Source organism: Mastomys coucha, unplaced genomic scaffold (genome assembly GCF_008632895.1).
Source record: "Mastomys coucha isolate ucsf_1 unplaced genomic scaffold, UCSF_Mcou_1 pScaffold20, whole genome shotgun sequence".
In the NCBI taxonomy this organism is placed as follows: domain Eukaryota; kingdom Metazoa; phylum Chordata; class Mammalia; order Rodentia; family Muridae; genus Mastomys; species Mastomys coucha.
The window spans coordinates 47,793,251-47,818,895 of NW_022196903.1; the positions used below are offsets into that span (position 1 = coordinate 47,793,251).

Here is a 25,645-nt window from a genome sequence, read left to right on the forward strand (position 1 = left end):
GGCTCAGAGTTTAGGAATACAGGCCTGGGCTTAGGAAGGCCGGTTCAGGAGAAGAAGAAAACCGAAGTCAACTGTGGGTGCACCTGAGGCTTCCTTCCTCAGCCAAGTTCTCATTCTAACGAAGTGGCAATTTAGGAAAATGCAGGAAATTTCTAAAGTGTTTTAGGGAACTTAGCATGAATTTTTACAGGCTGTTTTATATTAATTTAAAATGTTTTAGAAGGGATTGATATAAAACATTGCTGAAAGAAAGCTACTTGTAAAGATAAAAAAGGTGGGGGGGCGGGGTCTGGAAAGATATCTTTGGGGTTGTTAAGAGAATTCACTGCTCTCAAGGAGGACCTGAGTTCAGCGCCTATGTCAGGCAGCTCACAACTGCCTGTAATTCCAGCTCCAGGGGGTCTGAAGCCTTCTTCTGGATCCTGGGGCACCAGCACACATCTGCCACAACACTCACCTCTATACATGCACATAAATCAAAAGAGATAAAAATGAGCAAGTGTTTGGAGATAAGAAAACAGGATGGTCAACGCTCTGTTGGAGTGACACTCCCCAGGCCACACTGTGGGTCTCGGAGTCTGCTTGATTATCAGAAAAACAATCAATAACCTTTTTGTTTATTTTCCTATACCAGGTCTTGCTATAGCAATAGTCTGGGTGGTCTTGAACTAAAGGCCTTCCAGACTGCTGGGATTACGGCTATGTGCCACCACAGTTAGTCTGAGAACCTCTCAGAAGCCATGTCTTTCAAAATAGTGTTAAGTCAGCACAAGTATTAAAAGGTACTGAGTTATTTTTCTTAATAGTTAAGAGCATTGATTTTTTCCCTTCCAGTACTAGGGACTGAACTTTGGGCCTCAGGGACACTAAGAAAGCACCCCATCAGTGAGCTGAAAGCAATTCCTTGCATTGTGGAGCATTGTCCCAAATACTCCCTTTTAGTGAAGTTATACAGAGTAGGATCATTTATAAACCTCTTGAATCATAAAGCGACCCATACCTTTGCCAACTCACAGAGGTGGGCAGACATCTCACAGGGTCTCTTACCCAGGTAGTCACAATGAGACTGGAGACATGTCTGTGTTAAACTATCCTTTCATGGTGTTGTGGTCATTTAACAGGTTCTCTTGAGAGACTGCAGGAATACCAAGGAGGCAGGAGTCTGAGGGCAAGGTTGCAGTTTAGCTGGGAGCCTAGGGACTGGCAGCATCTTCACCCAGAGGATATTCAGTGCTATAGACAAGATTAGTATGTCCTCAGGGGAACGGACCAGAGATTTTTGGTTCCAATAAAATGACACTTCCAAATGAAAACTCAAAATGACAATGTTGAGCTTCCAGATTTGTTAAATTCAGGAACAAGGGTTCTCAGCAGGCCCTGTCAACAGCCCGGGTTAGAAGAGGGCAGCTGCTGCTGTGGCTCAGCATACCCATCCCAAACATCCCAAGCCAGCCACACACCCTTCATCCAGGCTGGAATCTGGCTGCCAGACTAGTCCCTAGCTCAGCTTATCTCCCACTGGGAGGCTGAGGCTGCCAGGAAGGAATGGCTGGCGGCTTCCCAGCAGATGTGGGCTGCTGACGAATGGCAGCACAACCCAGGCTTGGCGCCGCCACATTTATGGTCCTTCCTCCACTTCTGCCTGCTGCCCCCTCATTGCTTGCTGGCAGCCCTGGGCCAGGGGACAGGTGATGAGGATTAAGCCTAGCATATTTGCATATCCTCAGCACAGGGAAGGAAATTAATACCGCAGTGACATGATTTAGTGGCTAGGTTTATGCAGTGAAAAACCCTGTAGCAGTTGTGAGCACTGAAGACCATGGAAGGCATAAAAGGCAACATGTCTGGCAGGATGGGCAAGCCCCTGGTCAATGGAAGAAGCAGAAAGAAATGGGTCATTTTGGGGAGAAATGTCCAAAATTCACTTACAAGTCATGAATGGGCACAGGAAACTACTTTTGCCTTCTTTTTGCTGGGGGGGCGGGGGTGGACAGTGGTGGGGCCAACCGTCATCTTTACCACTTCAGAAAGGCTCTGGCATGGCGGGATAGGCCTTGGGCCACACCCTGCCCAACTTCAGACCTTGTATGTCAGGAAAGTATTTCAGAAATGCCAAAAACATTTTTTCTTTATAACAAGAGCATAGAGACAGTTTTAGACTTTCACAGAAGTGTAGAAGAAAAGGATTTGACCCCAGGCCCACATGTTCATTTGGCCAGACTATCTTCCTTCAGGAGGGCAGGAAGGGGGTGCTTTCAAATGACTATTTAGACAGCTGTGTCATGCTGGAACTATAACAGGAAGGCAGTTAATATTCTTTCAATTTGTTGTCATCTAAAGGTACCTTAAAAAATGGGTGCCATTAAAAGCTTCTCATTTCCATGAATTCAATAATATAGTGGGTACATTTCTGAGCAAACATAAAGTGCTGTATTGGTGCCCACTTCCCACAACAGCAGTGGGCTCCGCTCTAAGCATAGCCTAGACCAGAAATAGCATCGTCCCTCAGGATGATGGCTAACTATAAAGAAAGCAAGCTACTTAATGACAAATGCCAGGACACACATTAGAAACGGCTGTCTTCTTTACTGCTGCCATCTAAGGTGGCCGGATACACGTTCTAGCAAGTTGCCAATTTATTCTCCAAAAACATCTTTGACATTTTCTTACAAAGAACTTAGGCTGAGCTTTTCTGTGATTAAATTTGGAGAGTAAGATGTGCAATTCAACCTCAGAACTCCTTGGATTAGAAACCACAGGGCTAAAGATAACTAGACCAAGTAAATTGAAGCTAAATGTAGACTTCAATACTCATCAGAACAGAAATTCCCACCAGGGCACATCTCAAGTATACAGCTGAAAATACTTAAAAGCCTTGATGTGTGTGAACAGTGTGCATACTGAGGCCAGGGGTACACCAGGTGTCCTATGATTGCTATCTCAGTCCCTTGAGACTCTCACTGAACTCAGGGAAAGGCTGGCAGCCAGCAAAGCTGGGAGATCCTCCTTGCCTCTGCCTCCCTTTTTCTCTCACCACTGCTGAGAGCTTCATTTTGGAATGATTGGGTTGCTGCAAGAGGCAAAATGTATTCGGCCACACTCAGCTTCTTGGGTCTCATGAATCTGAGCTCAGGTCGTTACGCTCCTGCAGCAAGCACTCTTCCACAGTGAGTCGCCTCCTCTGTCTGAATGGATACTTTAGACAATGAGAGGATTATTGACACATACCCATAGACATCTCACATTTTACAGGCTAGTGGGTTTTGGTTGTGCATAGGTATTTTGGCATATGTGCCTATTATGCATTATTTGTGGATAGTAAACTAAATTCCCATCAGACGACACCCTAACTATCCCGGCCACCGGAGGCACAATATTTTTATTCTGGACGGACATTTGGGTGGAGCTCTGAGTGCCGAGGAAGAATTTTCTACAATACTTGGGAGCCTAGCTGTGGCCAGCTTGCATGATTTGCATTGGTATGTGGCCCTGTGCCCTTGTCAGGGCTACTACTCCTGTGATGAAACACTGTGACCAAAAGCAAGTAAGGGGGGAAAGAGTTTATTTGGCTTCCACTTCCGCATTACTGCTCATCAATGAAGAAAGTCAGGGCAGGAACTTGAGAATGGCAGGATGCTGGAGGCAGGAGCTGATGCAGAGGCCATGGAGGAGTGCTGCTTACTGGCTTACTCCTCATGGCTTGCTCAGCCTGCTTTCTTATAGAATTCAGAGCCACCAGCCCAGGGACCACCCTATCCACAATGGGCTGGGCCCTCCCCCACTCATCACAAATTAAGAAAATGCAATACAGCCTGTCTTTTAGAGACCTTTTTTTTTTTTTGTCCTAAACTGTCTATTGGATGTGAATTTTACAAATATTACATGAATTAGCGGTAACGATGGGGTTGGAGAGTATTGTGTCTTCTCTGGGCTGCACTGCAAGAGCCACCAATAGTGTGGTGGAGCTTGTGGCCTTTTCCAAGGCCACGGCTCTGCGTCCAGCAGATGTCAGCCCACGCATCTCTCTGTGCTTGTGGACTGGTTTGGCGATCCACTGGGTGTCAAGATTTCTTCTGATAGTTTTATGGAACGAATCAATGAGGACAGGCTCCAAACATTTACATCTGGAATCTTCACCAACTCAGTAGGAATTCAGGACTCTCAAAGCTCCACAATGGTACCCAGCTCTCTCAGAACAGACTCAGAGCTTTGGGCAAATTCAACTGTTTAACACCATGATGGACAAGCTTGCTGTAAGCCGCACCCTTAGGAACTGTGTGATTGTAACCACCAAAGTGGACACAAATCCTGTAAATGACAGAACCTTGCTTAGCCTAGTATCCCAGGCTTCAGCCTTTATCAGGCCAGGTCCAGTGGGAAGCCCTGTGCAGCACAGAGCTGGTGGCATTGCCAGCAGTGGACCCTCAGAAGAAAGAACATCACATCAGGCTGCTCCTTCCTCCATAGCTCTTGATGTATTTGTATGCACCCATCTCGGCTCACCTGATGGCTGCCAGAGAAAGGTAGAGGCATTTTCTTAATTGAAGCTGCTTCCTTGCAGATGACTTTAGCTTGTGTTAAATTGATATAAATCTATCTAGCACACATTGAATGCTGAGAATTAAGTGATAAGTCTCAAAAAGGGGTTGATGTCACCACTCAGTCAAGAAAAGCTGGTCTGGAAACAGTATGGCATGTATTAGGGCTCCTTTGTGCCAGCTGACATGCAGCACTGGGGATCTGGAGGATGACAGCTCACAGCATTGTCACAATATAAGGCTGGGACTGGAGCCCCATCTGAGCTCCGTTGCAGTATGGCATGAACAGATCTGCAAGCTCAGCCTCATGGCTTCCAATCCTTGAGTGTACCTTTACCTGAACATTGTAAGAAAGATGGTAAAACAGCTGCTCAGGATCTGGCTTGCTCATTCCTCTTGCCTAATAAGAGACTAACTTTCTGGCTGATGTTAAGAAGGTAGCTGACATTCTGCTAAGGCAGTATTAGGGTTCCACTAACAGACTTCACCATATCAAGACCACAAGCTATTCTGTCATCTGACATCTCATTCATTAGTTTGCAAATATTACACATTCCACAAAGAACTTGTCAATGCAGATGAAGACTCCATGATGCACACAATTTGGTTAATGGCATTCATATAGGAAAAGCATTAGGAGGTTCATTTTACAGAGAAGGATACTGAAGGCTAAGGTATTACATGGCTAAGAGGATGCTCTTGGGACAAGGAGTTCAAGCATCCTTTTAGTTTTTCATCCTTCCTAGTGTACTTATGGGACTAGACCCTAGGGGATTTGAGATGCAAGCTTAGTGGCAGGAGGCAGTAGAGGTAGGCTTTCATGGCAGAAGAATGCATCCTTCCACTTTCTGTAGGAACATCCGACTTGCTGCTCAGTATTCTAGGATACCGAGTCAGATACTTGTCAGATCCACTTCTGGAAGCTAGATTTTCTTTTCCTCAAATCAGTTTTCAAGGAATCCCACAATGAAGTCCATATTACTGTGGTTTCTCAGAGGGATAGGGAGGGTCCCTCTGGGAGAGCCTCATTTTGGAATATTCCTGTTGCTACAAGAGGCAAAAATGTGGGCAGTTTTCTGTTCAGCTGGTTCAGATAAAGTCTTTTAGAAGCCAGGAAGCCAGGGAGCCAGGGACAAGAGAACAACTAGGGCCTTATATCTCCAACATGATTCACCTCCACAGTATAGTTGTTTCTGGTGCACAAGGATGATTTATTACCCTTTCCAATTTCCCACAGTTCCTAGGAGCAGAGGCTGCCACACTCTTTTCATCATGTAAAAAACCTCTGTGGAGTTGTCTGTTCCAATGCCCCCATAGAAGTTCTTCCTGTGTTTACTACTGACATGTACAAAGAACTACTCACTTCTGGGCAGGCCCTTTAACTAGAGGTTTAAGGGGATCCACCAGGAACCATACATTGCATTCCATACATTAGCTTGGCCATTTATCTATTTTCTGTGTGACCATGGAAAGTTTAACATGCTTACATCTTAGTAGTATGCATCTGTACAGTTAAGGTGCTAGTCTCCATCTAGGGTGTTACAAGTGCGGGATCCTCATGGGAATATCTGAATCCACCCCTACCCCACAATGATAGCAAAAAGCTCCACAGAGGACTACCTCATCATGGTGGAAATGCGAGGAGTGTGTGGGTGAGTCCTCTCAGCTCTACTTAATCATCCCAAGTGCTGCTCAGTATCCTAGGACACTGAGTCAGTTACTGGTCAGATCCAAGTCTGGAAGTGAGATTTCTTTCCCTCAAGTCACTTTTCAAGGAATCCCACAATGAAAACATTCACCGTGATATACTTTTGCTAAAATAAAATAACAGAATCTTCTGGATCTGCCTGCAGCCTGAGGTCACACAGCAATTTGCATCAACATTCTGGTGTATTATTTGAGAAGCTCATTTGTGTTTATTTAGTTACATATTTACTTAAAAGTGACATAAACTCATATTGAATTGTGCCAAGTGGCATGTGATTGCTGTACTTAAAATGTTCAGATTATTTTGAACGAATGGGATTTATTTCCTTCTCCTAGCTTTGGGAAGTCTGGCCTATCTGGTTTCAGTTAGGCAACAGTCTGTGGCCAGCATTTTCTGGTACATTTGAAACTGTTGAATACTGAGAGCTAAAACCTCTCCACTGGCAGTACAGCTTAAGCCTAATGTAGATATAAACACATTTAATGGCACCTTATTTAGGTATAGCTTTATTATTCTTAACTCTCATAGTAATTTTGAATCACATTGCATTAACAAATTTTTATTATGTTTCCCCATGGCAAGCTGGTTGCAGGCAAGGCCCTTACTGACTCTCCCTCCAGAACACTGCAGCTACCTTAGATCTCCTTACTAACTCCAGAGAGCACAGAACTGTGAAAAGCTTGCCTTTGTCCTTTCTTAGCTCAGCAGGCTATGAAGGACATGGGTCCCACTCCCTAGTCAACCACCTTGCAGATGTGGTGGTTGGTGACAAGGGAGAACTGGCAATGAGTGACTCCTTCAGCTGCTGGGTTTATGAACTGTTTAATGGCCTAAACAATTACCCTGTGCTTTTGTGTAGGATGGCTCTAGTAGACAGCTAGACCCTGCCCAAGAGCCTACAACATGGCCAGCACATTGCATGAAGTGCATAGCAAAGGTAGGTAGGTAAAAAGACAGTCATGCTGGATACTCTGGTGCCCAGCAGGCCAACCAATGTGTCCTGGAGTCCTCTGGAGGAGATCCAGAGCCCCAGCAGAAAGGAAGGGGAATCCTGGAATCTTCAAGAAAGCGTGCACTGCAGGTTGCACTGCTGAAGTCACAGACTAACTGCAGACCTTATCTAGGCCACTGCGTTCAACACTTTAGCTTATTAACTGGAAACAAAAGTTTATGGGAAAGACAATACCTCATAGTGAGTTTAAGTGTGAGCTGTGTAAGTGTGGGCAGGTGAATTTTCCTGTGTGTCTTTGTTTCTCACAGGCATATTGCATTTATTGAGACATACTACATCTGCATAGGATATGGTAAGCATAAAGCTGTATCAAAGTGTGGATTCTTACCAAGTAAAAGGCAGCTATCTTTGAAGTTGCATATACTATATACATGGCAGGGAGCTAGAAATACACACCTAAATACCAACAGTGGTTTGTCTAGGTGGTGGACTATAGAAGATCTTTTTACTTCCTTGCTGCTCTCTGTTCTTTCCATGTTTTTTTGTATTTTCTATAATGGCATATTACCTTTTGACTAGAACAAAAAAATTACAAATAGTTATTGAGTGAGAATGGCCATAGGTGCATATGTTTAAATGTTTGGTCCCCAGTTGCTGGAACTGTTTGGAAGGGACTAGGAGGTGTAGCCTTGTTGGAGGAAGTGTGTCACTGTGGCAGGCTCTGAGGTTTCAAGAGACTCACACGATTCCCAGTGTCACCCTCTCTGCTTCCATTTATGGATCAGGATGTGAGCTCTTAGCAGCTTCTGTAGTGTTGCTATGCCTCCCACCACGAAGGCCATGAGCTCACCCTTGCTCAGAAACTTCTGACTTCCTAGGTCATGGTATCTCCTCACAACAATAGAAAAGTAACTATGAAAGTTATTGAGAACAAGAGGAGAAAATGTTATTGAAAGTCTGACCATCTTCCCCCTGGGCAGTATCTCTGGAATATTCTAACATTATCTTCCTCTTCTTCCAAAGAGAACATATCACAAGTGGTCACAGTGATGTTAATGTGAGCAGTACACTGACAGCAAATCAAAAGTGGTGATAAAACATATTCACTCACTATCTGACAATTCTGTGAGCTTTTAAATATATTAAAAAGAGGGGACATCTCTTCCTCTTTCTTTCCTTTCTTTCCTTCCTTCCAATCTTCCTTCCTTCTTTCCTTTCTTTCTTTTCTTTCTTTCTCTTTCTTCCTTCCTTCCTTCCTTCCTTCCTTCCTTCCTTCCTTCCTTCCTTCCTTCCTTCTTTCCTTCTTTCCTTCTTTCTGGTTATTCAAGACAGAATTCTTCCATGTGCCCTAGCTGTCCTTGAACTTAATCTGTAGACCAGGCTGGCCTTGAACTCAACAGAGATCCACCTGCCTCTGCCTCTCAAGTGCTGGGATTAAAGGCCTGTACTCACTACCACCCAGCTAAATATTTTAATAAGAGAAATGGCTCAGATGATTTCAAAATAGCTTATAGACATTTGCTTTGCCACCAAGAAAATGTTCTATAATATACTTCTGTGTTTATTACTTTACAAGAGGGGTGTTCCTGCTGTGCCACCAAAACACTGCTATTTCACAAATATTTCAACAAAGTCCCTCCTATAAACAGATAGTAGTTTTTTTTTTTTTAAGGAAAAGCTAAGTGTTGAATAAAGAATACTAAATATAATCACAGTTAAAAACAGGGCATTGGCTTTCTTTCCTGCAACAACATTTGAGAGTTTATACAGTGTATGATTGTAACTGGAGGTTTTCCTGAGGGTGCCTTGCTCTCAGAAGAACAAAGAAGATGGTAGTTACTTCTTTACAGATTGCATATCAGCCCAAGGAGTCCTGCTTCCTTTACTAGAAAGTTCCTCAGTAAGCTGGTGGTGGAGAGGAGAGCTTTTCGGTGCGTCACAGTGTTTCACGATGATCCGCAGTGAGACTGGATAGCAAACTAGACTTGGCCATGCCTTCCACAAAAGGTCAGAAGGGATTTTAGGCTTTGTGGGCCAAAGAGTCTCTCTCATAATGACTTCCCTCTGCTGAGACAGTGTGAAAGTGACCACAGACAATTAGTAAATAAGCTGGAACAGCTGTTGCCAATAAAATTTTTTACAAAGATGGGCCAACAGCCAGATTGCCTCCCAACTCTCAGTGTGCCAGTCCTCAAGGAACCAAACTGCCAAATTATTAAACCATTCTTCAAGATTTGTATTACAAAAGAGAAAAACATGGTATCCATAATCAGAACAAACTGTGCACAGAGACTGGGGATTCTGTCACGCAGGGTATGCATGTCTGCACATGGAAGTGAGTACTGTGTGACTTCCGGGAAGCACTTTCAGGAAGTACTCAGTAGAGTTTCCTGTGACCCACCACAGCTGAATCCTGAGCAGACTCTCATCTGATACATTCACAGTGCAAGCCTCTTATATATATTTAAAAATTTTTACATTCATTTATTTTATGTGTATGAGTGTTCTTCCTGTATATACGCATTTGTTCCACAGGTATACCTGGTACCCATGGAGGTCAGAAGAAGGCATACGATTTCCTGAAACTAGAGTTACAGATGGTTGTGAGCTACCATATGGGTCATAGGAACCAAAGCCAGGTTCTCTGGAAGAGTAACAAGTGCTCTTAATGGCTGAACCTTCTTTCCAACCCCAGTATGTATGTATGTATGTATGTATCATCATCATTATTATTTATTGTTATTGTCATGGGGAGGACAAGGAAGAGGAACAAGGAGCTCACAGTCCAATGTGATGCATGGACAGTGAGGGTGAGTGAGATCTGAGAGGCAGGCACCTTGCCTGCAGAGAGGGCACGAAGGCACTTAGTCCCTAAGGGATCTCTCTCCTCCAGTTGTTCTTGAGCACAGCTGTGAGTAGAACAGTGCACGGGGCCATCAGGCCACAGAACTGAACAGTGCTCAAGATAGCATAATCTTAGCTATAGGCCAAAGGAGTTGAGTACAATATGCTTAGACAGATGTTCCCACAGCACAACACTGTGTTTTAAAAAGATTGTCAAGGGACAGAGGCACAGAAGCTATAATCCAGGTATGGGTAGAGCACAGCTTACATTCTCAATCAGCTGGAAATGAGATTAAATTGGATTCTCAACACAAAATAGAAACTTAAAAATGACTTTTATATATGATTTATTCTAAACCATTTTAATATGTCTCCATTTATTGCAAATTCATCCTTAAACAACTACAGCTAGAACTAAGTCCAGAGCAACAACAAAAATGAAGTCTTTCAAGATGTGAATATGAGCTGGAGAAGCTGTGTTCAAAGTGGCCTCCCTTGCTCTCTGCAAATCCTAGCTGGATTCAGAGCCGCTTCACTGTGTGGTGATGAGCCTGTGGAAATGCTCTTGTAGCTTTGAAGTTTACATACTTACACACATTAAAGAATTTTCTGCTGCTGATGCTTTTGCTATTCTGTATAACATGAAAGGGCATGTGTGACTCTGATCCAGAAGGAAGACCTGCTGAGGAGTGCTGTCATTCATTGAGGAAGGATACTGCAGACAGCAGGAGGCATATTACAAATGTTTCCAGGGGGACACAACCATGGACTTTGTGTTTCTATTTTCCAGTAAAGGAATCTAGACTCACAAGGAGTCAGCCTGGCTCAATGATATGGGATTCAAACCTGGGCCAGTCTAATTTCCAAATCCGTTGAGCCAGAATTCCTTCTACAGTGACTATGATCCATCCTAGAATGAATGAGGCCCAGCTTAAGAAGCAGATGTGCAGAATATCCGATGCATTTTTTTGTTCCTAAATTCAAAATACTGTGCTTTTCACACATAGCTGCTTCAAACGCTCTCAGACCCATTCTAGCACCAAAATTAGAATGAAAAGAAAACAAGTGCTGTGAGGATCTTTGAACTCTTACTAAAAATGTTGCAGTTGTTACTGAGGCTGGTGGTGTTTCAGGAGCCTGTCTTGATCTGTTCCTTGCTTACCAATATGCCTTTCTTCTTGCTTCCCCTTCTAGGCTATGCAACAGAACCTCTACTCCTTCTCTTCTTTAATATTCTTTTAAAATATATTTTATATTTAACTATTTCATGCATATGTGGTAGTCAGAGGAAAACTTTGCAAGAATCAGGCCCCTATTTCTACTGTGTGGGTTCAGGGATCAAACTCAGGCCCCAAGGCTTAGTGGGAAGCACCGCTAACCACTGAGAAGTCATACCAACTGACCCTTCCTTAATATTTCTACAGTTTAATCTTTAGACCTTCCATAAGCACTTAAATGTACTTTTCCTCCCTCTGTCACTCTTTCCCTTCCTCCCTCCCTCCTTCTGTCCCTCCCTCCCTCTCTTTCCTTCCCTCCCTCCTTCTTTCCCTTCCTTCTCTCTCCCTCCTTCCCTTCTTCCCTCTTTCCCTTTCTCCCTTCTCCCTCCCTCCCCTTCTTTCCTCCTTCCCTCCTTCCTTCCTTTCCTCCCTCTGTAGTGCTAGGGGTTGAACAAGGCTTTGCACATGCTTCTCTACATCTGAATTACATCCTTCCATTTCCCTAGTCTCTCTAATTAGGATGCTTTTAGACAATCAAATCATCAAACATAACAGACAATATACCACTTATGTTCATTTCCTTAACACTTGTTCACTTGACTTTACTCTTCTGAGTATCTGTCCCACACAACAGCTTCCTACCTACAACTACGGAGAGGCTGGCTTCTGGGGATCATTATGATGCATAACTCTGTATCTATGGAAAACGTACTGTTTCCAACCCACAGTTTAGAGATGGACATTGGAACACAGCACATAAATTGGAAATGAAAAAAGTAGAAGAATGCATTTTTATTGGCTTAGCATTGTATGGTTCTGCCATTCAAACTCTGTACAAGGGCACTTGTGAGTTAGCAGTGCATTCTGGGTATCGTTCCCACTGCCTAACGAAGGGTTCTTCCCAGTGCTGTGGGCACAGAGCCAGTAAGTAAATTCCCAGGCAGAAAGCAAAGTCCGAGGCATGATCAATGAGCCAAGAGAAAGCCACGCTTCCATTTTAAGTTGGTAAAAAGGAACACAGAAGCAGAAAAGGGACCAACAGCCAGCCACCTTCATAACAACACAGCCCCCACTCTGCCACCTCCCCATCTTTCTCTCATATCACACCCGAGTTGAGCTGGTGGTGGCAGCTGTCTGAAGGTTACACTGATGCTCTGAAGAAACTCAGTAAGAAGGCTGTCATCTAAGCAGCGTATCAAACACCAAGTCCTCTGCTTTCTTCCCGTCTGTCTGTTCCAAGAGCTGTGAAAATGATTCAGTCCCACAACACGACTGAACTGACTGAGGACTGGCCCTGGACCCCTCACTGAGATGTGGCTGAGCTGGAATCTCATGACATTCACATGGAGGAGGGAGCAATACAGAGCCAAATTCAACTCAAAGCAGACATCTGCACAGCAAAACTAGTAAATGTGCCCTTCAAACACTCCACTTTTGAAAATTTAATTTTATTTACGCTACATATGTACAATTTCTCATTCTTATGATCTGTCTTTATATGTATTCTAGAATGTTCTAAGTAGGACTAAGTGTTTTTCCTTCTTCCTTCCCTCCATCCTCCCCTCCCCCACCATCCCTCCCTCATTCCTTCCTTTGTGCCTATCTTTTTTTTAATAATTCTCTAAAATCAGTGGGTGGGGACTGAAAGAAGGATGGTATTTAATGTACACTCTAGACAGGTATATTATATAATGTGATTTTTCTTTCTGTACTAGGGGTTGAACTCAGGCCATTGTACATCCTGGGCAAACACAGTCACTGAGTCATATCCTTGCCCTAGCATAATTATGAAAGCAAACATGGGCTGCAACAGCAGGAATAACCACTAGCTGGCAAATGCTTGTAAACATAAAGAAACAGGCATCACCAGGAGCACTGGCTGAAGTCAACTCAGGAGAGCAGCAGACTGCTTCTATATTAGCACATACACTACTAAATCCCTTTTGGGCTTCCTTTGGGACTCTTACGCTTACACACACACAACACACACACACACACACACACCACACTTCACATGCATTCACATAAATGTGATGTTGTTTTTAAGAAAAAGTATAGTCTGCCCATTTCACTTACAACCATAGAACCATTTCAGAAGGCTCTGTTTTTCTAAATACCCCTTATGGCTTCGGTGTTGTGGATGCACAGTGTTCCTACAGCCTCGGTGCTGTGGATGTTTCTGTACACTTGTGGACAAGATGTTGGCTTCATATTACAACCAACATCTTGTCCACATCAGGGGAGCTTTCTCACACAGACACACATACCATGTGGGCTACCTGCTGAGTCTGGCAAGCTTGGCTGACTGCAGAACATAATGGGAAGGCAGTTGGAGTGGAAAAAAAAAACCTTCCTGGGAATTTTTTAAGTGGTTAAAAAGGGGGTGGGGGCACATACTTCCTAACGCCCCACACTGTGAGCTGGCACAAAGGAAACAATGCAGGAAATTTGATGTAAAATCATACAGCTTCTCTCTAAGAAGAGGCATTTTGCAAAAGCCAACATGAAGAATGCATTTCTCTTCAGAGAGTTGACCACTTGAAAGTTCTACTTTTTAATTAGCCTCATACAAGTTGAAAGGGCTGAGCTGGAAACCATCATTGGTCCCCTGTGGGTCCCTGTCAGTCCTGCAGCCTACTCAGAAGCTGGCAGGTTCACAATGGTGAGGCACACATGCCAGTCACCCAGCATCACAACTGTGTGCGTTCACCGCGTCATAGGAAGCGTTGCCAGTGGTTAGGGACTTGCTCAAATGAGATATTTAAATTTTCTATGTTGCTGCAATGATTTCTTCTAGTAAATTATATTGACTTATCAAAATAGGATGCAAACCTTCTACCAAGAAAAAAAGAAGGAAGGAAAGACAGATAGCCAGACAGAGCAAGCGAGCAAATGCTATAGCGCCCCCAAGGGACATTTCAACAGCATTGAAAACAAATAGGTGAGACAACAGTAAGGAGTTTTCATGTTGTACACTCACCATATAGAGACAGACTCTAGTTACAGTCTATTTGGACTGCTAAGATAAATGCAGTTTGCCAGATGAGACATCTGATGTAGACTCTGGAGCCACTACATTCGGCTCACATATCCCATTGGGAAAAAAATCCATTCTATAGAAACAGTCATTTTGTAAAGTTCAAAATTCATTTGAATAAATTAAATATATAGGTTATCAGTCTGCAATCTAAGACCTGAGAGTGTGAAACCACAGGAGGGACACAGGGCTCTCTGGGTTGGGCAAAAAGCAGAAGAGGTACCGAAGGAGGAGGAGGAGGAAGAGAAAGAAGAGGAGGAAGAGAAGAAAGAGGAGAAAGAGGAGGAAGAGAAGAAAGAGGAGAAAGAGGAGGAGACACCATACTAAATCATTAACAGAGCCATACTAAAAATAAAGACTCCAGTATAAATGACACCATCAGTGCAGGAAACCAACAGGAAGGCAAGGGACATATGCAGAGCATATATACGGTAAAGTCTGTGTACAAGGCATATAAAGAATTTTACAACTCAACTGTAGCGGGATAGATAACCCAATCAAAGAGTGGAAAACAGCATCTGGACAGAGATATCCTCAAAGACCACATACAAATGGTTAGTGAGCATCTGATGGATGCTCAGCATCGTTGGTCATTAGGGAAATGCAAGTTTAAGTCACAGGAGATTCTGCTTTGGACCCATGAGAATGGCTATGATCAGCCAGACAACAAAAAGTGTTGGCAAGGATGTGGAGAAATTGGGATCCTCAAAAATTGTTCTTGGGAATGTAAAATGGTGCAGCTCTTTTGGAAAAGAGTGGGAAGATCCTCCAAGTGGAGCTGCAATTCAGCTGATGAGTAGCTAAGGTAAAAACAGCATATCCATACACTGGAGCATTATCTGGCAGGAAAAACAAAATGCTCTGTTAGAATACTGATGAACCTTGAAAGCATCTTGCTGTGCTGTGAAAATGGCCAGATATAGTCACCCATTTTTTATTCTAGTTATGGGAAATGTCCAGTGTGGTTCTATCTATACAGATAGACCATGGATTAGCAGTTGCCTGGGGTTGGGGAAGTTGGAAACTAACATTGATGACAAAAAATTAGACTGTGGAAATGACCATCTACCTGAGACCCAGCTCCAGAGGGTATGAAGGCCTTTTGGGGCCTTTGTGAGTACCAGGCATAAACAAGGTGTAAATATAGACATGTAGGCAAGGCACACATACGCCTCATAAACAAATCTTTAAAAAATAATTCTGCCTGGCTGTTCACCACAGTCTTGCAGTTTTCATTCCTGGACTCCACCTAAGTGGACTAAGTGATGCTTAGCACACACCCCATACATTGTTTGGTTTATATCTAACACACATTCTCAGGGATAAAGTGTTCGTGATGACTATGGACAAGTTCAGCTATACTGTGTCCACTTATTAATCTGTGCTGCAAGCTGACAGCTGATGCTGATGGAGACTCAGGATTGGATTGCTTTTCTCTCTGCACTGCCTACTGATCTGACCTGTGGGTGGCATAACATCTCCTAAGACCAGCCTTTCTATTTACATGTTCTGATTTATTTGCTGTTATTAAAACCCCTGCCTATTATCCCCTGTAGAATGAGCTCCATACATTTTTCACTCTACTTCCTGCTTTAATCACAGGAAATATTTGACATAACAGAGATGCTTGCAAACCCCAAGTTCAAGCGTCCCTCACCCAGTGGGTTACATGGGTGTCTGGGGTGTCTTGTTCTACCATCAACTTTTCTCTATCTGTTCCCCAGATGCCCATTTTTATTTCTGCCTAAATCTTCACCAGATTCTTTGTCTATGGTGCTGGCTGTCTTCATGTGCTCCCATGGCTTAGTGTCAGCTAGGGTTGCAGAAGTCTGTCTCCTCGGCTTTACCTCTCAGAGACTAGAGAGGTTGCACTGAGAAGGATGCTCTCATGTGCAGACCATTCTCTCCCTGGGGAAGCAGGTAAGTTTAGTGGCATACGTGGGCTCCACAGTACTAAGACACTGCTTAAACCTGCTCTGCATACTCACTAGCTTTGCGAATGTTCTTTATCTCAGACTCTGCCTACTTTCTCTAGCTAAACCCTCAGGACTAATACCCATCCTGCCTATCAGGCTGTAAAACCGATTCAAGGGGTTGCAGCATGATCACTCGATAAAGCATGTTACTATTGTGAATTTTTTGCTCTAGGCTGTACCCGTGACATCCCTGTATTTCAGTTTTCTATCCAAAATAGAATCCTTCTTCAAGAGAATAGAAACTAATCTGGAAAAAAACTTGACTTGAAAACACATAAAAATCTGTAAAGTACAATTTATTACTCATAAACAAGGGGGCGGATCAAGCAATCAGTGTTCTCTCTTGTTTTAACAAGAGACTCAATGTGGTATGGAAAAGCTCTATATCTCACTGGCAACTCTCAGATATTGCCTAGGTAGGACCATGCATTAAAACTTTTCTCTTTATTTCTTTGGGATTTGAAAAGAATAGCTCTTGCTATGATGAGAAAACACTGTAGACTTTTACTTATATGTAGAGGGAGCTGGGAGCCAGGGATGTTGTTGAGTAGCAACTGTTGCTTGCTCAGCATGTGCTGGCCCTGGGCTTCATCTGCAGTAGTACCCCAAGATGATGAAAAACAAAACAAAACAAAACAAAAAAACCCTTATAATTTCATTCCCTCCACTGTCAGTTACTGGGAAATTACTGGAATGCAAAATTTTGGATATTTCTTCATCAACTAAAATACACTTTTATTTTCTTCTTAAACATAGCTACAAATGACAGTCCTTTTCGGTTCAGTCCAGAGAGGTCCGCCTCAGCTTACACTCAGCACACAGCACCAGTCTCAACTGGAACACTTGCTTACTTCCAGGTTTTTTTTTTCCTATCACAAATCTTCCACACCCAATTCCTCAGGTTCCCAGCTGCCCTAGCCTGAGGGCACTCTTCCAAATCTCACCCGCAGGAAAGGGGGCATCTGTCCTCTGCCAAGCACTACTGGCCATGTCCTTTCTCTGGGAACCTTCCCTTGTGCATGTTGTGCACGTTGGCAGGGTGTGCTTTTGTCCTGAGCCTTCCAACACTTGACTTCTCCTTGAAAAAGTCCAGACCCCAGATCAACAAGACACCTGAGCTTATGTATAATTCTGAAAAAAATAGAAACAAAAGGAACAAACAAACCAACAAACCAAGCAACCTGTCTCCCTTTCACTAGCTCCTTGCAGTAATTTCCAAGGAGGTCCAGAGCACAACAATCTCAGCCTCACTTCTCTCTGGTGCTATAGCTAGGGGCAAGTCTCTGTGTCTCAGTTACCCCACCTGGAAAGTGGGTTTAAGAAAGCTGTCTTAAGATTTCTTAAAGCTGTTAAGTGAACTGACTCAATGCCAAGTGCTCCAAACTGTGGCCCAGCAACAACAAGTACTCAACAAACTGCAGTTAAAAGTTATGTTGTTGCCTTTACTAAGTTTGTAATATAACCCAAAATACCAATCTCTACCTTTTTTTCAGAGTGGTTCTTACTTTTGCTCCCCTAACTCCTGCCAGCATCCAGCAGGAGCTACCTCCTCCACACTCCTCCATGTTAGGGCCCAGGGGCAGCTGGCCAGGCTGATGCTCTAAGACACACCAAAAAAGACTACAAGTAAACTGGGTCTGGGGCCTGAGGCCTGGGAGCCATCTGGTTAATAGGCACTCACTGCTGGAAGAGGTTTCAGGAAGAACACCTTGAGTCTAACTGGCTTACAAGGGTAAACTGACAGGGAGCCACACCAGTGTGGTAGGAACAAGGAAGGTGGGGAAGAGACTGCCTGTGAGAAACAGTCCTGGAGCAGGAGAAAAGGTCCCTGGAAATGGCTGTCGTGGCAACCAGTTTGTTACCCACAGCCTTAATTCACTTTCTTCCCCACATCCATTTTCAAGCAAATGCAGCACTTGGCATCTAGTTTAGCCAAGGAGTAAGCAGAGTCTCTCAGAGGTGGGACAACCCAAGGCCCCAGGGCAATGCCACCAGAAGTAGCCTGATGCCAATGCTGGAAGGGGCTTCCAGGATACCTACTCACTGGCAGGCTCCCCCTTCCTGAGGAGTCAAAAAGGCTTTGCTCCTTGAGTTCTCAGCCCAGGTCTGCACCACCTGAAGAGAAGGCATCAACATGGTCAGCACTTTCCCTCTGCATGGGACACTTTCCAACTGTGGTTCACAATGGCCTGACTGCCATGGTCAGTGAAGAGGGACTGAAGGCATTATTCCTGGGAAGATAGGAACCTGGCTCCTGCCATGTGGCCACCACGTACCTAATCCCTATGGATGCTGCACTAGCTCTGCTATGCCATTCAAAGCAGGCCCAAACACAAAGACTTCTCATGTTCATTTCTGGGCCCCATGGAAGGGCTTGGGAGAAAGGCCACAGCATTTGCTGGAAGCTCTGCAAGGCTGCAAAGGCTCTCAGGTGCCTCACAGGATCCTGGGCTGGAGGGAGGGTGCTGTCAGTGACTTCCCTACTGTCAGACTCTTGCTGCTCATCACTGAACGTTCAGCTGTGCCCCTGTACCTCTACCCCGGCTCAGCAACACACACACACACACACACACACACACACACACACACACACACACACACGAGGCAGTGTCTTAGGAGAAGCCTCAGTGACCACAGCACACTTAGGCTCTAACAGATCTCTCTGATGAGGATGGAAAGCTGCTTTAAATTCTTCCAGGCAAAAGCAGCCCTGAGAGCCACTGTCTGCTGGAGCTGGGGTGGGTTATTCGGGTGCCTGGGTGGACACAGGGGTCTTAGGTTTTCAGGAGGGTTTTATACTAATGAAGCAGCCCTTGAAACTAATTTACTATTTAAATCTAAGCCTCTCAGTCTGATAAACAAACTGCACATTTACTGTGGATTCTGTCTCTGACCTTTTACGCTGGGTTTGTCAACAGAATTTACTGTATTCATAAATACTAATGTTCTCATTTGGTTCCCAATCTTCACTATACTGTAAATTATAAGCAAGTACATAAATGTCTTGCCTGGTAATATAGTGGCCTGAAATGACTTCCTTTTTGCTTTAAGGATGGTGCATGTTTTAATGGTAGGTGTTTTTAATTAACTTGAAGTGCTATAAACTGCCCATGTATGAACCAAAGACAAGTGAGTTGCATTAAATTAAAAGTGCAGTATCTAACTAATGTTAACAAATTAGGCATGCCTTCAAGATGCATGACTTTCCTGTTTGGAGTTTTCATCTTATTAACGCAGAGGCACTATAGTCTGAAGAGCAGCAGCACCAAATGAGCCTTTCAAAAATGAATATTTTTGGCACTCAGCTGGGAACAGAGTTTTAAGCTTTAGGAAGGCCCTACCCAGGCATCTCAACAGCATCCCCCTCTCTTTCCTTCACAAACGAGCTCCATTTGAGAATCTGATCTTTTTGCCAATATCAGTCTAAATTAGCACTGTAAATATTGAAATCAAATGTTACTACTTGGCCTAATTTTCTTTCAGCCTGCAGTTAATCTTTATTCAGCCTTAATGAGTATTTATTGTGTGACCCTGACAGCTTGCTACTGCTGTGATAAATTATCTGACTCAAGTCCGATTAAAAATGCAACCCTGAGTGCTAATTATCTCAACAGACCTGCTTAATAATAGTATTTCTTGTCAATTATGGAGTCCCAGCATGTGTGTCAATAGCAACAAATGTGCAGGCTACCTTAGCTGCTGACTTCCCATAATGCTCCTTTACTTGCCATATGTAAATCAGAGTGCTTTGAACCTATGCTGACCTTTTATTAGCAAACTGTCAAAATGATAAAACTCACCATAGAGAAACCCCCACTACCATACAATTAGGGGCTACAGCTCAGGACAACAGGAGGGCAATCAGACATAGCTAATTATGATGCATCTTACTTATAGCCTGTCCAGCAGGAAGAATTAGCTGCATCTGAAATTTATGCTAGCTTAAGCATGGCCCACAGGAGGATGCTACTGCAATGGGGGGTCGGGGGGGGGGGACGACTGGGGGAGAGGAGAGGAACTACACATAACTCAGCTTTTCAGGAAATCTGGCCTCAGATCTGAGTTCAAGTTTCAGTTTGATTACCTAACTTGCTGTCTTACTTTGACTAAATCATTTCATGTGGAAAACTGAGCCAGCACCATCTGTTTCCTGGCCTGCAGGCCCAGGGTCACAATGAACAAACACCTGCCATAGTGCTGTCATACAGAGGTGCTGAGTACCTGTGCCTGGCCCTTTCCTCTATAATGACTAAGAGAACAGGCAATAACTGCATACAAGTCCTGTTCACAAAGCTCTTGTAACCAGTGCAGTGTCAAGAGTAGGGAGCTTGCTACTTTAATCTTTTTCCTTCTTGAACAGAAATGAAGAGCTCTGTGAAGAGTGTCTTCACACAGACTGAACAGTGCTACCCATCTGGAGGCATGAATGCCTTGAACTGTTCAAAGCAAGGGGCCTCCCTACTCTAAGAGATGCCTGAGAGGGACATCCAAGGACCAAGCTTTGTGACACCAGAAGCAGCACGGCCTCAGTAGAGCAGTGACTAGTGGCAGCCACCCTGCCTGGGTGAGCACTGATTGGTGCCAGCTGTCCTGGCCAGGACCTTATTGTATTGACTCCTGTGACATGCCTCCTTCTATCATCTGCACACTGAAAATGAGGAAACAGAGAGGTTAAATGGCTTCTCCAGTATCCATGCCTGGTAAATTCAGGCCTCAGTTGAAGGCCAGAGTCAAAGCACCGACTTTCTAAAATAGGAGGGATAATCAAAGATAATTGTGTTTTTCACCACAAGGCAACGGTAGCTGCAGGATGAAACGTCACATCGCTATGGAACATACTAATTAATGATCAGGAACAAGACAAAATCCACGCCCTTTTCATCTCCACTGTGACATGCTATAGAGTAGCCAGGCCAGAACCCTGAAATGTACGCTTGAGAAAGGGCCTCACTAGGTAGCCCAGGCTAGCCTTCTGCTTCTGTCTGACTGTTGGAATTGCTGGTATGAACCACCTCAGCCCTACCCTGGTTCTTTCAAGAATATAGAAGTCCTGAGGAATATAGAGAAAGAAGTGCTTTTAGATTCAGTAATTTCAGGGGCACAGATTTCCACTGGATACCACATCCATATAGAAGCATGTTCTGTCATGTTGGCACACTAACCTGTTTAACACTGTCACTTTCTTGCCTCACTCCTGGCTCTTCCTAGGTAAGGGAACCACATGGACAGAAGATCAGGGCTCTCAGCACACTTTGGGTAATTTCAGATACATGTGGAGCATCCTTCCATTAGAAGGACATGGTCTCAAGTGAGCCCTATTGGAATACAGATGTTCTTAACACCCATATTTGGACTGCCTAGCCTAGTCAGAGGTTAGAGCATTGGTTTGCTCTGTGATGGTTCAAATGGCATTTCATGGGTGGTCACACCCTAGATGACTGGCACAAAGGCCTTAAGGGTTGTGAGAAACCACTCAGGGAAAGCAAAACTGCCTGGATGTCTCGGCCATAGCTAGAGGCTGCATACTGATAGTTAATGAGGCCCAGATGTGTCTCTTGGTGACAGAACAGGGAGATATAAGACAGGAATGCAATTGTTTCCGGCTGAAATAAGGCACTCCCTCTTTCCTGACACCTCCAGCCCACTTCATGACTTCCTCCACAAATGATCTCCACTAGGGAGCCAATCTCTCTCTTCAATGCAACACCACGTTAGTGTCACAAGTCTATAAATCCTAAGTGGTGTGGGCTCATGTTTTCTCAGTGATTGTCCAGTCATGTCATCATGTCCAGAGTGTCTCTTGCCTTCCTATAAAGGAAATGTGCCTGAATGCTTGGATAAGTACGGCTAATTGTCTTTTGGGGTAAGCTCCAGAGCTTTTTCTCCATACAGAGCCCAGGGGCCTCCGCTGCAGCAGCCTGAACCATCTTACCCATTGTTTTGTCAAGGTAAACCCAGATTTTAACTGGGAATAGATGTGCATACTGCCCTGTGTCTTCTGATTGACAAACTTCCTTCAGTTCCTATGACACAACACAGTGCTGATGTGGAAATTGCTAAGTGCCATATGCCTCTTGGCATATAACCTTCACTCCAGTTCCACATACGATTTTTCAGAAACTATGGAAACACATCCTCTACAGACAAAGTTTAGTAAGAAAGTTATTGCCCCACTGGGCAGAGCACAACGGCCTGATACTGTTTAGCTCCCACTGAATGCTACAAAGGGGACTAAATCTTTCCAAACACTTTAGCAATAAGGAATGCAAGCCATGTGCCCAGCGTGCTGCTGGCACCACACTTGTCTTCCCTAAATCCAAATTGTTCTCAGACTGACTCCAGTTCAGCAAAACGCGTTCCAGTTCAGCAAAACGCGTGCCTCAGTGTCTGTGTCTCCAGTGCGTGTGTACAGTTTGAACGGCTTTTTGCTCCCCTGCATATCAAGCCCTTCATTTGCTGGCTGGCCAGCCATTTGCTGGATAGACAAATGGCTTTCTTTAGAAGAAGGAGCTTGGTGACACATTTCCATTGAAAAAAAAAAAAAAAACAAGTAATCTGAAGAACAAACCATGACTTATGTATCGACTATAATTTGTTTTGTACATGGCTGCCAGATTTGAGTAGCTATTATCTGCTTTTTTATTCCCACTTTATAATGTTGACCGCATCTTAAAAATTAATTATGCCTGCTATTTATTTCACAGTTCTGGTCTCAGGCCAGCAAAAATAATTCCTTGAACTTGACCGAAACATATGGATGACTTTTGGTAAAGTCACGTTCTCCCAGAACTGCAAGGGTCACATGAGAACCCAGGGCGTTGCCAATTGCCTGAAGCTGTTTCCATTAGCAACGATTTCCCTAAAAAACACGTGTCAGCAGTTAATACTCCAGCAGGATGAGTGAAGTCAGCCCTGGGGGCTTTGTTTCTATTTTGAGGCCTCGCTGGTCTTCCAAGGGGTGGAAGAAGAATTTGGATCATTTGGCTGTGCAGGAAATCCCTCGCCTAATTTCCACTTCTCCAAGCCACACCCTCTTTGCAAGCCTATCATCAGCTGCAATATGACCTTTAATACATTTTAGAATATGAAAAGTAGTCTTTGGCATCTCCTTACTATGCATTAGCATCTTAAAATGATAATGAACCTAAAAGAAAAACAATCTGTAGTCGAGGGCCTTTGTTAGATCAAGAACTCAGTTGTTATTTTCAAGCAAGGTACAGCATTTGAGGGGTCTTAAAAGTATTGTTTCAGGGCCAGAGCTTAAACACACTACTGCTGGGTCAGGATACTAGAAAACTAAGTAAAAGCAGATGATGACATGATAGTGCTGGTGCATGAAACATGGGATGGAGCCTTCTTCATGCAGATGACATGATAGTGTTGGTGCATGAAACATATGATGAAGCCTACTGGATGAGCTGTGGCTACTGTAACTTTTCCTGCACTGTGGCTCTCTCCCCAGCCCTGGGCAGGGAAGTTCTGCTTTCCAGGTAGACAGCAGGTGCCCTGCATTGCTTCTCTCATCTCAGGAGGTCTCTGAGGCCTTGGCCTAACATCTTTTCCATTCTTCTCTTCCCCTCTTCTCTACTAAACTACCCAGGTTTGGTTATGCCAGTTTTTATGGTTATTTAATTCTCTTCAGATCAGTAACTGATATCCACAGGAGGCTCTAGTTACCTGCATCTGTCATTCTGGGCTCTTAGTATCAGCAATGAATAGCCAGCCCTCACTAAATCTTCAAAATACTAACCTTTTAAAATGTCACAGTGGGGAAGCTCAGATTATCTGGATATTCTGGAGACTTGTCTACAATTTTAGTAAATTAATTTATTCTGGAAAGGAAAATAACTATTCATGCATATCTCTTAGGGACAGATATTTTTTAAAGAGGTACCCTAAAATGGCTTTGCCTACCATTCCATTCTGGGGTCACTGGGAGTCCTGGAGTGATTCAATGTTAACACCAGCACACTGGTGAGGGATTACACAAGAAGGATCCAGCAGTCTCCATGTTTTCCCCAGCATCACTGAAGTTGCAGGGTTCTGAGAGGCTCCGGAAGTTTCCTGAGATGCTTGGCAAGGTAGCCCTGGGGTTTGTGTCATCCTTCACACCCCAGGGTGTCTACATACTGGAGATAAGCATTTGTGGCTTTCGGAGCTCCTGGGAGACTCTACGGAAGGGCCACAAATGAAATGAATGAAAGGAAAACCATTGTTCTAGGCTACTGAGTGGTTCCAACGGAGCCCTTGCTTTCTTCCTCCCTTTTGCTCCTCCTACACTGAAGGTCAGAAGAAGGACGATGTAGCACTGAGCCAGAGCAGCACCGGGTGGCTTCCATACTTTGTCTTTGCTATTTAGTCTCAACTGCAAAGACAGATTTACACAGAGAGAGCTAGAAGAAAATGATTGTGATCCCAAAGGCAAAGGTTTTTGTTTTTTGTATCAGTCCTTGAGATCATGCCTAGATGTTTACTAAACCCTGCTGTTATCCATTAACTGAAGAGAGGACAAATTGTCACCAAGACCATCGTCCTAAGGGGGGGAAGTAATGTAATTCAAAATATTTTGGGACACTATGCTATATACACTGAATTAAACTAAAAATGGCTCTGTGTTCTTTGTGTTGTTTAGACTGAAGTCTTAGATCATTTTTGAAGTTGAATTTAGAAGCAATTTATTTTCCTCCTTAGGAGTGAAAGTAAAAAAACCATATGTCTATTAGGTATGACTGTTACTGCATCAAACACTACAGGTGATGTGCATTTGAATATCTTCAGAACATCTATGCATTTGTAGCTTTTTAGTAGGATTAGACTATTTAATTACTCTGCCCAGAGATGCTCACAATGTCACATGCTTGCAAAATAGTTTTAAATGCTTTCAAACGCTTCCAAGATTAAAATAACCATCTTGAGTTACTTCTCTCTGTGCTGACAGTTCAATTTCATTTCATCTCTGGGTGTTCTTCGTCTTCCATGCAGTCATAACCATTGCATATTAGCAGCCATTCATAAAGAGCCGTATAATAGGAACAGTTTGTTTGCTAAGAATCTGCCCCTCACAGTCATTCTGCTTTCTGTTTTGGGCAGTTGAGGCTCATAAGCACTTTTGCTATTCCTTTCATATAAATCTGCTTTTCTACAGCATGTATTTCTTGACATTTTGGCATAATTTATTCGACACTCCTTAATTTTTTCTTTTATTCATGATGATCTGTAAACAAACCAGACCAAACAAAACAAAACAAAGAAAAAACCCTACGAACTTCCAAATGTAACAAATCTACCCTTCATTTGGTTACTTACATTGCTAGTGACATATGGTAATAAATTGCCATCACCATCCACTCCTCATTGTAGATCAAAGCCTTGG

General features: G+C 43.7%; 1 protein-coding gene and 1 pseudogene across 2 annotated transcripts in view; both read right to left on the bottom strand.

Annotated features, from left to right (window-relative positions):
• The window catches only part of Jazf1 (JAZF zinc finger 1), a 323,397-nt gene that overhangs the window by 81,075 nt on the left and 216,677 nt on the right, over window positions 1-25,645 (bottom strand). The window lies entirely within an intron of this gene.
• Window positions 3,888-4,493, bottom strand: LOC116098934 (annotated as a pseudogene).